Source organism: Sarcophilus harrisii, chromosome 4, assembly GCF_902635505.1.
Source record: "Sarcophilus harrisii chromosome 4, mSarHar1.11, whole genome shotgun sequence".
NCBI classification, from domain to species: Eukaryota; Metazoa; Chordata; class Mammalia; order Dasyuromorphia; family Dasyuridae; genus Sarcophilus; species Sarcophilus harrisii.
In genome coordinates this window covers 276,598,254-276,614,216 of record NC_045429.1, presented here as the reverse complement: position 1 = coordinate 276,614,216, position 15,963 = coordinate 276,598,254, and the positions used below count along the sequence as shown (strand labels likewise).

General features: G+C 35.8%; 1 long non-coding RNA gene across 2 annotated transcripts; it reads right to left on the bottom strand.

The window, feature by feature from the left end:
- Positions 1-242: 242 nt before the first annotated feature.
- On the bottom strand, positions 243-11,306 carry LOC116423201. Of its 2 annotated transcripts, none has more exons than XR_004233701.1 (5): positions 11,247-11,306; positions 10,153-10,265; positions 6,232-6,362; positions 2,441-2,726; positions 243-754 (listed from the first exon to the last, which is right to left on the bottom strand). It is a non-coding gene; the product is annotated as an uncharacterized LOC116423201 (long non-coding RNA). The 2 variants fall into 2 exon arrangements; XR_004233702.1 differs by having other exon boundaries at positions 2,441-2,571.
- Between the last annotated feature and the right edge of the window lie 4,657 nt (positions 11,307-15,963).

Genomic DNA, 15,963 nt, shown 5'->3' with positions numbered 1-15,963 from the left:
GCTCAAGATGTGATGTCTTTTGATTTCAGGATTCTGATCTTGGACAATTAAGACAGTTTATTAGGGCTCAGTAAAATCCATGTTGTTTACATCTTGGTCCAGGCTGTCCCCTTCATCCCAGCAAGAGAAGCCTTTTAAAATGAAGTTTTATGGCCAGAGGATTCCCTAGTCCCATTTGTTATACTCTCTTCTGGAATATTTAATATAGAACCAAAGGCGAAAAAGATTTTCTGTAATTGTGATAGTGTGTTTAATGTCCATTATTAATACTTTTTTTTATGAATAACAGTCTACAAATAGCACGATAAGTTATTTCTAATTCTCCTCATCCATATCACTGTCTTGACGATCAGATCTGTAAGAAAATCTTGCCAAGAACTCCATTGAATCACTGATCAATTAATGCTGGAAAGATTTTATTTTACATTCTTGAAAAAAGGGGTGTATATACCTACAGAGGCCAAGTCAAGACTTTTTATGGGACTTAGTCCTACTTCTCCCTTCAGGATCCCATTGCTCAGAATTCTTTTCAGTTTTCTTTTCTCCCTTATCAGGTATGGAATATGCCCAATTTTAAGCAAAATGTGACCAGAGAAGTTCTTCTTTTGGTTCTTTAAGCTTGTGCTGTTGGTCACACATCTCTCCACTTTCCCAAACCTTTTTTGTCCAAGAAGCAATCTCTCTTCTTCTCCCCACCCTTAACAGCAATCTTTATCACATTACCTAAAGTATTTACTCTTAGATCTCAAGGCACCTGTAGAAGCAAAACAATTAAGATTACAAAATCCCATTTCTTACAATTCTTCCCTTTTAAATAAAGACTTTGCTTCTACATTTTGTCATGTTTAACACTTAAAATTTTCTTATCAATTCACATTAATCATCACAAATTACACTATTATACCTGATAATCATTTTAACATCATTGTGCCCAAATGTATGAATATTCCCCATACTCTGGGCAGTGCTTTGAACCACTCTCATAATCAATTGAATCCAAGGTATGGTATACATAAACATTGGAATACGGGGCCAAGTAAAGCAACATGATTCCAATAATTATTTTCTTTTTTTCTAAGAGCCACTGAACCAGCTTTATATATATAATACCTTTAAAAGGTATTAAAAGGATTTATCCAAGTTTGCAATGGAATGTGGGCTAATTTCCTAATCTCTTCAGTAATATCTTTTACATTTTGTCCATTACTATCATTTTTTTTAATACAACTATTTGACAGGTTCAGTTTTCCACATATTCTTCCTCTTCTTGCTAACAATTTGTCCAGGACATTCTATTTTCCCTACCATTCTGATTGATGCTGCTATCAGCAGCAAAACGAACTCTTCTCCTATTTCTTCCACTGTCTCTCCAGTGTAATTTATCCAAAATATAGTTACTCAGCAGAATAAGAATGACCCCATACAGAAGTGACTTGATTTCTAGCCTTGTATTCACCATGTACTGCCCTCAACTTAATTCTTCCTTATTCAGCCTTGCTTTCTTCTTTGAATGCCAGGCTAAAATGAATAGCCAACAGGTGCCCCTCAGTTCTCAGGCAAAGTGGGTCTCAGAGTCCTGCCTCCATAGCATCACCCAAGCTTTGCTTGCTCATCCCTGAGAAGCTGTCAGTATCCTCAGCTACATTCCAGACATGGGTCCATGCGCCTACAAGCTGTAGGCTTTGGAATTTTTCAACTTGCCATGAGAGGCAAGCTGAGTGATTTCCAGAGCTGGGATGAGAGGATGGTATAGCCTGGTTTATTCCCTCACAGAAGGGAATAGCTATATAACAAAACACTGCAGTTTTCCCTAGGGCTATTATTTTGGCAACAGGAGAACCATGCACTTGACTTCATGCTCATGTTTTTCCATTCCCAAAGGGAATGGTACCATCTGGGCAGTGAGGCAACTGGTAGGTAGCACAGGCCCTGCTTTTGTTCAGCCTTTTTAAAAAGTACTTTACCAGTTCTACCCAGGCATTGGTGTTTATCACTTGCCTTAAGTCCTTGACTTTCATCTTCATTTTAAGAACCATGATTCCAAACCTTTCTAAGAGATCTATATCTATTATATCAATTCCCAAATCATATGTTTGACTTCAGTCTTTGATCTGCCTTCTCTAAATGTCTGGCCCTTATAGCAAACCAAAAATTATCCCAGAATGGGCAGTTCCATAAAATCCTCTCTCTCAATCAGGGCACAAATACTTATAATAGCTACTTAATGGTCTGTGACTAGTCAAGCTTCTATATTCTATAATTTGACATGCATCAGACTGAATTGTTTGTGGAGTATCTTTTTTTTTTTTTTTTTTAGTAATATTTACCCAGATTTTAACCCGCTGTCCCCAATCCTAAGTCCCAAATGCTATTGAACAGGGGAGGAGCATTAATACTGTATCACCCACCCACCTCCACATGGGATCAATAAATTCCTTACTGGGAACCCACTCGGCCACTGAGTAGTTTGAGATCCATTCACCAAACAGTTCCAGTTCCCCAATCAAATGGGGCCCCAAATCCTTTCAGGTATGTATGGGTTGATGTCTCATCTTCTGAAACTACTTCCTGCTGAGAATGAGTGTAGAGCAGAGTCAATGTACAGGATCTCAATTTTGAGAGGTTTGCTTGGGGGTGGGAGAAGTCAGGAGCTGATTGAAGCATTCGGGGGTCTCTGAAGCTGGGTGATACAGCTGCAATGGACCAAAACCTAGAAGAAAACAAACCTAACAAGCAGGGGTTAAGATAGTTTGAGATACAAAGACCAGTACACAAAGGACTGTGATAAGATGGACTGGAGAGCCAATATAAATTGGCCAGCAAGCCGGTTTCCTAGGGCTTGGTCTGTGGATATCAAATAAGTTATTTCTAAGAAAACATGTTTGTGCCACAGGATAAACATGCTATTCCTACATTAGGAATAAACTTAAATAAAATTGAATTTCCTATTGATGTAACAATATATTCCATAAGTTACATCCTGCTTAGAAAACTTTGATTATTGTAAAATTCTCTTCTCCAAACTACTCTGAAGATGCATTGTTCGGCGTTAGTTTCAATAATCAATAAAATAACAGCTGGGTCCCACAAACAGTTGCATCAAATGGCTAAATGTTCTTATATTTTGAAAGATTTAAAGATCTTATACAAACATTTCTAATAAAATATATCTCTCATAACAGGCAGATAACTAGGCCAAATATTCATCTATCCAATGATGGAAAACCCTAATTTACCTAATGACTACACATTTTCAGATAGAAAAGGTCCAAGACCTTACATTTTTGCACTTTGACATTGATTTTCAAGCTGCTCCAAATATAGAAATTTGCCATTGGAGATATAAGCAAGGACACGATTATAACAGGACAAAGCATCCTTAGTTCTGTTTGATTTCAGATATGAATTCATAAATGAGGAACACATGTGCAATTGCAATTCTAAGCCATAGCCGAACTCAGTAATAAATGGAAATCATTCCTATAGAAAGATACACAATTAGGGAATCAAGTTAGAAGGGTCTGACCTCAAGTAGAGCTCAAAAAGCCATCTTTCAAGCTCCTTTTTACCCAGATGCAAATAAACATCCACCTTTTTATGGCATTTCTCTGGGATGGTGGGTTTTCTGATTTATTTGTCCTCATCCATACGTGGAGTTAAGCTGAAAAAATAATAATTATGATGTCCCTAGAAATTTTCTCTCAAATTAACCAAGCCCCACATCGGAGGCTTCAGATTTTAAAAAAGGCTTACAAATCATTATGCATAAACTAAACTATCTCAGGGCTGATATGGTGGCAGGCATTCTCATGCCAAGCTTACTTTTCACATATACCTGCAGAGCTTAGTCAAAACTAGGTGCAGGAAAATTAGAGGTTTTGCTTGTATAAGTATTGTCAGGTTAAAATCCTGCTTTAGGGATTTTAAGAAAGCTACAGATCATATTTATTATGATATTCATTAAACAACGAGACTATGATGCACTTAAATAAATATTAATTTGCTGAAGACAAATAGAGCCTGGGGTAGAAGAATGAGTTTTAAATAACCATTTTCAGAGAATTTGCAGTTAACCCCTGAAATAAAAACACTAACAAATTTCTCTTAGAAGTTCCTTGCATTACTAAGCAGTAGAACTATTAATACAGCATCTTATCTAAGTAGATGTTCAGCATTACAGAAATGATTTTCTCTCAGATAAAGGACCAGACTTGAGATAAGAACTATCCCTTTAAATATTAGAAGCAATTAAGGAGTGAGAAATTTCATTTGACCAGCAAAGGACCCAAAAATAGAGCTGAGAACCAGTGAGTATCAGGTTTCTTCTGACCTCCTTCAGTTAGTGGATTTTGTCCTCACGTTCCAAAGATAAGATAAAACTATGAAATTAATGCAAATAACTAATAAACATTTTTTGATCCCCCAATTTCAGATTAACTTCCAAAAATCCGAAACAGGAATTTTCAGAAGTTTAAATGTTAAGAGATTTCAGAACTATTTCACCTGTGTAAGGGAATTTTATACGTTTCCCTTATATCTCTTTAAGTAAATCTCTATCTTTGCTTAAGAAAGGAAATGAGATATCTTTAAGACAGTCTTAAAATTCAGAACATAGCTAAGTAACTTTGGATGAAACTTCACAAAACAAAATTTATAGCACATGTTCATCAGAGCTAACAGAATCTTAAAATATAGTTCATGCAATTTTTACAAATTGCACAATATATAAGTTGGAAAGCAACATCGCATCTTAAATAAAGTTTCATCTAATTAGCGGAGATACAAACATGTGGCCTATTTAAGTAAGTTACCAGAGAACTTTATTTTAATACCCAATTTTTAGTTTAAAATTAAATCACAGATTTAAATTTTTAGTAGTACACACATATTTCTAAGATGTTATACCCAGATAAATTCACAATTTTAGCATATACCAGTTAATTGTGATTATCTCCTACATTTTCTTAAACAGTTTTAAAATTGGATTTCCAATCTAAATTCCAATCTAAACACAAATTCAAAACTATTTTTGGAGAGAAACTTTTTGAATGCCAGTTTTTTTCAAAGTGAGACCTTCCCCTTGAAATTTCCCAACATTCAAATTTGTTTTCTTAGAGCCCCCAAATTAAAAAGGTGGCAGAAAACTGCCTCCTCACTCCCTTCCAATAATTTTTTCCCTATATTTTACTCATCCATTCAACCCTTCTGCAGCAGGGATGAAGAGAATATATTTCCCAGAGGGTCCAGGATGGCTTATATTTCAGAATTTTAGGGCTCTCTATTCATTTCTCAAGCCACATGAATACAGGTTTTGTCTAGAGAGAAGGAAGGGAAGCTCCTATCCAAGGAGAACTCCACAGAATCTTGAGAGGAGGATTTTAGGACTTTGGGGGTTGGGGACACAGAGGGTCCCCATCCAAAGAGAAATTGAGGCTGACTCTAGGGCAAGGGAGGAGTTGTTGGGGAGCCCACCTTTTATCAGAAAGGTTAGACATACTGTCTTACAAATCGAGACTAGAGACTGCTTTTATCTTTTGAAAGCTTAACTTTTAAGAAGATTCATGTTAGTTTGAATCAAGAGGCCTGACAGATAAAAAGAGACACAAGATAGAAAATGCATTTAAAAAACCCTAGATGGCCAGATCATTTCATTTGTAAACTCATATGACTAAGAGAGGAGCTTAGAAGACTACACACACACACACACACACACACACACACACACACACACACTCACACTCACTCCTGCTTTTCTTGGAGAAGACTCCCTCATCTGAGCCTGTGGACCCACAGGCCCCCACTTCTTTAATTCCCTGTCCTACTCCTTCTCCCCTAGAGTTTCTTGTAAATATTCTATTTAATACATGTCTCTTCCTGACAAGTTTCCCTGTGCAGATCCTTTCTGCTCTACTGTGTAGAAATTTTCCACACCTCTGTGGCCCCAGATCACCCTAATATTTATTCAACCCTACATTTTAAACTGCTTCATGACATCCTCTCTTTTTAGAATTATTTGGAGAAATGTCCCTTTTGGAGAAAAATGCCTTTAAATTCCTGTTTTTTCCCATCTTATTTTTCTGAGACTTCAGACCCCCATAAGATTCCCCGACGACCAAAGGCAATACTTGATAGTCTATCTTCCTATCCTTGGCTTATATACAAATTGCCTGATTGTTGCCTACTTTATTTTTCCCTTCCTGCTTTCCTGGATTCATCAGTTGTCTTACTCACCAATGTGGTTCTAGAATCTTGAATGGTCCATGAATGGGATGGCTGATCCACAAGTCACAGGATCCATCTTCCCCTTCTTTAATAGCGGCTATTCCACAATCAGGATTTCTGGATCCTGGATAGATCTCAGTCTGGAAGAAACAAAATATCTTACCAAGAACTTCACTGAACTACTGACATATGCTGGAAAAATTTTTATTTTTACATTCTTATTAAAAAATGGGTTCACTCCAATTCTATAGAATGGAAACACACCTATAAAGTCATTCCTTTTTATGGAGTTTATTTAATTAACCATATTTCTCCTTTCAGGATCCTGATTGGTCGGGATCCTTTCCAGGTTACCATTCTCCCTTATACGGTATGTAATATGTCCAACTTTAAGCAAAATTAAACAGAGAAGTTCTTCTTTTGGTTCTTTGAGGTCATGCTATTGGTCAGGATTCCAATTTCCCAAAACTTCCTTGTCCAAGAGGCAACTTTCCCTCCTCCCCTTTAACCTTATCACATTTCCTTATCACTTTCCTCAAGGACACCTGGAAGCAAAACAACTAAGACTGCAAAATCTCATTTATTATAGATCTTATCACAGAAAATTATTCCAGCATCCAGAAAAATCATACATGACATCACTTAACATCATAGCCCGTAGTTCCATCAGATGGAGGGGAACAGTGCTTAAATCTCTCTAATTCAATCCAAGTTGGGAGATTCTTTAACTCTGACAAGAAAGGGGGCTCCTTCTTAATGGCTGTCCACTCATAGAAACCTCTTTTTCCCTCAATCCCCAAGCCCTTAGATCTTTAGGACACTCCCTCACCTTTGAGATGGTAGAGTCTCAGGTAAGGAACAGACGATTATCTCCTCAGGACAGATTGTTTGGGGACCCCAAGTTTCATTCTAGTATGTAAACTGAGTCTTGATATTTTATATACAGAAAAGGTTTCCATATATTTCATTTCCAGTCATAATTATCACCTTGTATCCTTTGAAACAACATTAGGTACTAGAAGAATTTCAGAAAGGGCCTCAGTTTTAATTTTAATTTGTTATTTACTATTTATGTAATTTTTATTCAGTCATTAAACTTCAATTTTCTCATCTCCAAAACAAAGAGATTGCCTTAATTTGCCTCTAGAAGTCTCCTTTTTTTTAAAATTTAAAATTTTGTGGTATTTTCATTATTTCTCCTATTTCTAACCCCAAGATGTCTATGCTTTTTGCTTGAATACTCTTTCTCTTTCTTCCCATTCACCTCTCTTGAATTTGGTTCATCAAAATTCAACCCAATTTTTATTTAAAGTCCAACCCTAATCAAGCTCTTTTCAGAATTCAAGAAACTGAATTCCAAAGGGGGAAATTATCTGGCAGAAATTGGACATAGATCAATATCTTACGCCATTTATCAAGATAAGATCAAAATGGATACCTGACCTAGATATAAAGGGAGGTCTTAAGAAAACTAGAAGAACATATTACCTATCAGACTAATGAATAGGAATTTTGTCAAACTTCTAAGAATATGAATCATTCTCCAACTGATAAATGGTCAAAGGATATAAACAAGCAGCTTTTTGATGAAGGAATCAAAAGTATGTATAGAAACATAAAAATGTTCTAAATCATTATTAAAGAAATGCAAATTAAAACCACTTTGAAATATCATTCCACATCATTCAGATTGACTAAAATGATAAAAGGGAAAGATGACAAGTGTTGGAGCAGTTGTGGAAACATAGGGACACTAAGACACTGTTGGTAGCACTGTAAGGTGATCCAGTCTTTTTAGAGAACTATCTGGAATTATACCCAAAGAATTATTATATAGTTGTGTATATCTTTTGACCAAGTAATACCATGATTAGGTCTTTTTATCAAGGGAATCAGAGATAAAGAAAAAAAACTTATATGTTCTAAAAAACTTATTCCTAGACATTTTCTTTGTGATGACAAAGAACAAATAATTGAAGAAATACCCACAACTGCACAAATTGTGGTTTATGATTGTGATAGAATACTACTGTACTACAAGAAATGATGAACCCGTTGATGTTAGAAAAATACTTGGATAGATTTGCAGGAAATAATGAAGAATCAAATGAGCAAAACCAAAAGAATACTATGTCTAATAACAGCAATATTGTTTGAAGAACAACTGTGAATGACTATTATTTTGAGAACTACAAATACTCAATTATAAAGAACCTGTGAAGAAAGATGCTGTTCTCCAGAGAAAGAACTGATAACTAGAAGCATGCATAATATGGCTTAAACACACACACACACACACCCCTGTGTTTAATGGCAGCCTTCGTACTTCTCTATCTTGACACATCTCCTCTTCCCTTAAAGCTCCAACAAGAGCAGTTAAGTACTCCGGTACAATCCAATATGAAAGACAAGCTAAGATAATTACACTTCAGTGGCCCTATCCCTAATTAGAGTATACACAATGACCCTAAAACTACTGAACTCAAAAAACGCTTTGCTTAAATTTGATTTTCAATGTTTGTTTTTTGGAGGTGTGCAAGATCTTAGAAAATAGTCTGCATTTATAATCCTCCAAGGTGGAATGCACCACAAACTATGAGTCAACAAATGAGGTATATCTGCTAAAAGAGCTGAAGAATAACCTTAGTCCTCAGCCTGAAAGAGTAACTGAGACAATAGAGTGAGATTAAGATTCCCACTACCTGAGAAATTTGCAACCATAAGGTGATAATCAACTCAACTATTATTAAGAAGGATGGCAAAAAGCCAATCTTAGCCAACATGTAGAGGTGTAATGGCCAGGAACTAGGAGGGAAGAAATGCCTCTATACTCGGCACTGGTCAGAACATACCTAGAGTGTTGTACTTGAATTTCTGGGAACTGGCTGGGGAGCAATCAAAAAAGGGTGACTAGAATGAAGGAAGTATCCAATATTATGCTTTGTAAGGATCATTAAATTATAATGAATAATGATATATGACATTCACATAGTCATCTCATTTAAGCCTCACAAATGCAGGTCCAAGGAAGAAGCACACAGAACATCAACGATATTATTGGGTTGGAGCAGCAGGATGACACAGTGGATAGAGCACTGGCCTATAGTCAGAAGGATCAGAGTTCAAATCCAGCTTCAGACACTTAATGTTTACTAGATATGTGACCCTGGACCAGTCACTTAACCCCACTTCTAAAAAAAAAAGGAAGAAAATATTACTGGATGTTTGTTGCATTTCTAAGGATAGACTATAAATAAGAGTTAAGCAAAGGAAAACAAAGATGAAGGATAAAAAAAAGAGAAGCAATTTTCAATTATTGCTGAAGGTAAACTTCCATTAACTTGGTCATCACCTTTTCTGGTTACTGGCCTGATTTCATTGTAAGCAAAACCCACTGGAAAACAATGTTTCTTCTCAGATTCTACCTATCAGTTCTAAATATTGTAGGACCTACCACCTCTTCACTCCAAAGTACAACAAGAACATAGCTTACTCTTTTCTTCTGTCTTCAGGAACAGTAAGATTTTTAGTAATAGGTTCCTTAGGTCAAACAAGCCATCAGCTATATTTGTGTGTGTGTGTGTGTGTGTGTGTGTAATTAGGTCTTTCCCCTTTCATTCCCTTTTCTCTATCTCCATTGTGGAAAATTTATGGGAGGGTGTGGACAAGAGTCATATAGGACAGGCAGGCAAAGATAGAATCTCCCCTAGTGATCCCAGAACATTATTCACATTATTCTACCTTGTCCCTTGAGTGCCTTCTTAGAGGTACTCAAGCAAAAAATCTGAGTAAAAAGCAATTTGTGGATTTCCTTAGTTCCTTCCATGGGTCTTTGTCCAAGTCTGTAAACTCCACTCATCTGCCTAATATAATAAAAATAAATCTTTCAGGGTATTTCTTAATTAGCCTGTTGTTTTGAGAGCTACTAACCCAAGTTTTCCGGAAAATCCTCCTCTCTCCTCTTCCTCATCTGTGCCTCTGATGGATAAACCTTCTGCTCACTACACTTGCTCTCAGACTTCTCTTCCAATTTTCCTAGGGAGCTGTAATAAATAAAGGATGTAATCATTATTAATGAAAATTATAATTGTCAAGCCTTCTCTTATGCCAGAATAAGCCCTAAGCTGGGGACAAGATGCAATCTGTTCTTTGGAGGGAACATCTAAATTAATGAGATAAAAAATTCATTAATGTAATGGTTTTGGTAGTCAGGGGGTTTAATCAAGAGAATCCCTACTCATTCTGATGAGCCCCTGATCTTTATCTCTTTTTATACTCTGATCTAGAAATTCAAAGAGAACCCTTGAAAAGTAATGCTCCTATAGGATAAAATGTTTTTTTCCCTTATCTTGTAGACTACATAACATCCCTGCCAATAAATGTCCATAGTTTTGAACTTTGTTCAATTGCTCCAACTTACTTGTGACCAGTTAGAGAAGTCTGCTATATCCTCTCAGAAAGGGGCTAAGGTATATAGCTCATTAAGAGGTTTAGATGTGTCTCCTTCTATCAAAAGTTCAAGCTCTGCAATCTAAATTGATTGAGGGGAAATTGGTTTCAGTTTGTCATGGAATAGAATCTCCCCTCCCCCCCAAAAATAGGAAGGAGTCAAACAGTGGCCATTTGGGGACACTCAGGACTCCATTTCATCCATATTTTTTAAAATTTAGTTTTAATTTATGAAATTAACATTTTCATAACCACAGTTGAATAAAAAAAGATTGCAAATGAAATAGCAAACTATTATGCATAATTTGCTATTTTAAAATATAAAGCTATCATGTAAATTTCTTTTTTCTTCCTGTCTATTCTAGAAATAGCTTCCATTAGATATAAATATGTATAAAATCATTCTATATGTCTCTCAGTTCTTTCTTTAGATACAAATAGCATCTTCTTTCAGAGGTCATTTATCATTTAATTTGGGCATTTATAATAGTCAAATGACTTAAGTTTCTCAAAGTTGTTTTTTAAAATAGTATTTTATTTTTCCATTACATGCAAAGATAGTCTTCAATATTTACCTCTGCAAAGCCTTGTGTTCCAATTTTTTCACCACCCCTTCCCAAAGATAGCAAGCAATCCAATTTAAGTGAAATATGTGCAATTCTTCTAAATATATTTCCATATTCATCATGCTATACAAAAAAAATCAGATCAAAAGAGAAAAAAAATTAGAAAGAAAACAACAAAAAGGTCAAAATACTATGCTTCAAAGTTGTTTTTAAAACACTATTGTTGTCACTGTATACAATATTCTCTCAGTTCTGTTCTTATTTCACTCCTTTATTTCATGCAAGTCTTTTTGTGATTTTCTAAAATCAACAAGCTCATCATTTCTTATGACAGAACTGCATTCCATCATGGTCATAGACCACAATTTATTCAGTCATTCCCCAAATGACAGGCATTTCCTCAATTTCTAGTTTTTTGCCAACACCTCAAAGACCATTGCTATAGATATTTTAGAATATATAACTTCTTTTTTCCTTAATCAACTTTGGAAATAAGACTTACTAGTGATAGTACTGAATCAAAGGTCATGGGAAGTTTAATAAAGCCATTGGGCATAATTCCAGATAGGTCCCCAAAATGGTCGGATCAGTTCACAATTCCATTAATAGTGGATTTCCCTCCCCCCATTTTTCCTCATCCCCTCCAATATTTGTCACTTTTCCCCTTCAGACATTTTAGCCAATGCTATCCCAACTATATGACTCCCCCCAAAGTATATTACTCAATTAGAAAAATAATAAAATTCATTTGGAGGAACAAAAAGTCAAGAACATCAAAGGAAGTAATGAAAAAAATGTAAAGGAAGAATTTTTAGCAGTACCTGATCTTAAACTCTGTTATAAAGCAGTAATTATTTTTAAAAACTATCTGGTACTTGTGAAGAGATAGAAAGGTAACTCAATGAAACAAAGTAAACATACAATTTACAGAAGCAAATAAATATAGTAACCTTATATTTGACAAGTGTAGAGACAACCTTTGAGAATAAGAATTCATTGGTAAGATGAATTGGTAACTGATAAAAATTGCTGGGAAAATTTTAAATGAGTATGATGAAAATTGGGCATAGAAGAATATCTTCAGAGTATTTTCTAAAGTAAGATATGACAGTATAAAAAAAGATATTACAAGAATATTTGAAGAATATGGAACATGCTACTTATCAAACTTATGGATAGGTAAACAATTTATGAATGAACAAGAGATAGAAAAGAGAATGAGATGCAAAATGGATCATTTCTATTATATTAAATTTTAAAAATCATATAAATAAAATGAATATAGCCCAGATCAGAAAGAAAGTAAAAAACTGGGGGAAATTCTAGACAGTTTCTCAGCTAAAGGCTCATATCTTAAAGAACTTTGTAAAATCTGTAAGAAATGAGTCATTCACCAACTGCTAAACGATCAGAGGATACAGGCAGTTTTAGATGAAGAAATTAAAATGATTTATAATCAAAGTGCTCCAAATTATTTACTAGAGAAATGCAAATTAAAACAAACTTGAGATATCATTTTACACCTATCAGATTGATTAAAATGATTAAAGAAGAAAGTCTCCAGCCTTTTACTAGTTTATTTTACATGATATTGTACCTTGCTGGCCCTTGCCATTTCATCATTCTTGCGTTTTAACTTTTGTCAAGTCTTAAAGTTTCTTAGGAAATTACAAAGTGGGTAGGAATTTCCAGATTCTCCTTATGCTCTTTTGCATTTACTATATTCCAAGCACTGTGCTGAGCTTTGGGGATACAAAGAGGTAAAGGATAGTCCTTACCTTCAAGGAACTCACAATCTAATGACATGAGCAAATCATTATTTACTAATAAACTGTATGCAAAATAAATAGGAAATAATCCACTGAAAGAAGGCAGGAGAATTAAGTGGAGTTGTGAAAGACTTCCTTTGGAAGGTGGGGTTTTAATTGAGACTTGAAGGAAGCCAGGAGGTAGAGATGAGGTAGAGGATTTCATATATGGAAAATGTCCAGAATTAGGATATGGAAGTGTCTTGTTCAAGGAACAGTGAGAAGGACCAGTACTGCTGGAGGAAAGAATGGTGAATGGATGAGAGTATAAGGTTCAAGAAGAATGGAAAGAGGTGTGTGTATGTGTGTGTGTGTATGTGTGTGTGTGTGTGTGTGTGTGTGTGTGTGTATTATGTGAGGTATGTAAGACGAGGCTACAAAAGATTTCAAAGCCAAACAGAGGATTTTATTTTTGATCCTGGAGATAAGGAACTGGTGACATTTATTGAGTCTAGTGAGGAAGGGGACTGTCAGACCCTCACTTTAGGAAATAAATGTAGTTGGTTGAATAGAGCAAGGACATAGAGAGGAGAATATCTGTGTCAGGAAGACCAATCAATCAGCAGGGTATTGTAATAGTCTAACTTTGAGGTGATAAGAGATCCTCACTAGGGTGGCAGCAGCATCAGAAAAGACATGGAGATGTATTTGAGACATTCTTAAAAAATGTTGACAGCCTTTGCTACCAGATATAGAAAGTAAGAGATAATGAAGAGTTGAGTATAGCCCCTATACTGTGAGCTTGGGTGGCTGGATGGTGGTACCTACTAGGGAAATAATGAGTTTGGCTTTGAACATGTTGAGGTTAATGTGTTTTCTGGAATCCAGGTCGAGATGTCTGATGGAGTTGTGGAGTCATAAGACTGCAGATCAGGAGAGAGGTTAGGGGCTAGATAGGTTGAAAGATAATTTATTCTATGGAAATTAATGAGATCATCTGATAATTTGTTTTTTATTTAATATTTTTTCCAACTTACCTGTAAAAACAATTTTCAGTGTTTTTAAAGTTGACTTCTGAATTCTCTCTCTCTCTCTCTCTCTCTGTCTCTCTCTCTTTCTTCTCTTTTTCTCTGTCTCTGTCTCTCTCTCTCTGTGTCTCTCTCCTCTCTCTTTCTCTTTTCTCTCTCTCACTGAGAAGGCAAGCAATTTAATATAGGATGGATATATGTGGTCATTCAAAACAGGTTTCCATATTAGTCATATTGTAAAAGAAAACATAAGCCAAAATAAAAATCCAACAAATAAAAGTGTGCTTCAATCTGTATTCAGACTCCATCAATTCTTTCTCTGGGACATGGATAGCATTTTTCATCATAAGTCAAGAGTTATCTTGGATCATTGCCTTGCTGAGAATAGCAAAGTCATCCACAGTTATTCATCTTACTTATAACTGTTACTCTTACAGTATTACTGTTACAATATTCAACATTTTCTGGTTCTACTCATTTCTCTTGGCATCAGTTCATTCAAGTATTTCTAGGTTTTTCTGGGAGCATCTAGCTCATAGTTTCTCATATCACAATAGTATTCCATCATAATCATATGCTACAAATACCACCAGAAAAGAGCTTCTATAAATATTTGGATATAATTCCAAATTGCTCTCTCTACATAATGATTCAATCATTAAGTGAAGTTGTTTGGAGGAAGAACAGAAGAGGACCTAAAACAGACCCCTGTAGGATATGCATTTTGGTGAGTATGATTTAAATGAGGAGTCCAGCAAAGGAGATTGGGGAGTAGTCAATTCTTTTTCTGAAGGTAGATAACATTTCTCATTCTAGGTTAGAGTCATGTCTTTATTAGAGACAAAGTTAAAGGAGGAAATAATGACAAAAAGTATCTGAATTATATAAGAGGGGGAAAAAAGGAGCTCAGGAGAAATGACCTCAATTTTTTTTAAATAAAGTATGAAGCAAGGTTCTTAATTGAGAGGATGGGGAGAGAAAGCTGTGGGTAAGTTGAAGAGGGATGAAAATATTTGAAAAAGTGGGACCAGTGGTGGAGGTGTAAAAAGGTTGTTTATCATCAAAGAAGGAACAATTGAACTTGCATAACAAATTTGTAGTTGACCCAGTCAAAACAGTTGCATGATTTTCTCTATTTTCATTTTATAACACTTAAGTAAGGGCACTAATGGTAAGTGGTAGGATTGATTCACAGCTAAGGCTTTAAAAAAAAAAAGACACAATTGATATAAGGAGAGTACAGTGTGAAGTTGAACTAGTTTACTCAATAGCCAAGAGATAAAAAGAGAGAATGACTAGTTTAAGGGGAATGGCAGAGATCAAGGGATTGGAGGTGAAGGTGTGCCAGAGAACAGAATTTAGAATGGGGAGGCAGAGGTAGAGTTGGAAAGCCAACAGATTATGGTAAAGGGTTAGGATGAAAACCTGAATTGTTGAAGGGTCAATACATACATCCTAGTTTCTTAATATGAGGGCAGGCGTTGGGGAAGAGAGAAAAATTATGAGTCAGGTACAGAGCTTGAAGGGACATATTCTGGAGGTCAGAGACAGCAGCTGCCAGGATTTTGACTGAATTGGGACCTCAAAGGAGAGATTATTGAATGTGGAGTTAGGGGAGAACCTGGAGGTAGCAATGGACATCAAGGAGTTAATTCCAACTCCTGCACCTTGATCTTAGGAGAAATGTGCAAAAAGTGCAACCAGAACTGGAAAGCATGACCAGGGAAACTATATCATCTGGTCTGATGGTCTGATGGTCTGATGACCAGGTCTCAGGGATTGCCAGAAGATGGAAAGAATGGGAGAGAAAAATATTTTAAGACTAAGATAAATTTGTTGTCTATGGAAAGGCATTTCAGAGGACCCTGGGGAGGGGCTAGCATTTGGTTGGGTGTGTGAGGGAGTGAGGAGGATGGAAATAAGTAATGGGAAAGAGGGAGGGGAATGCAA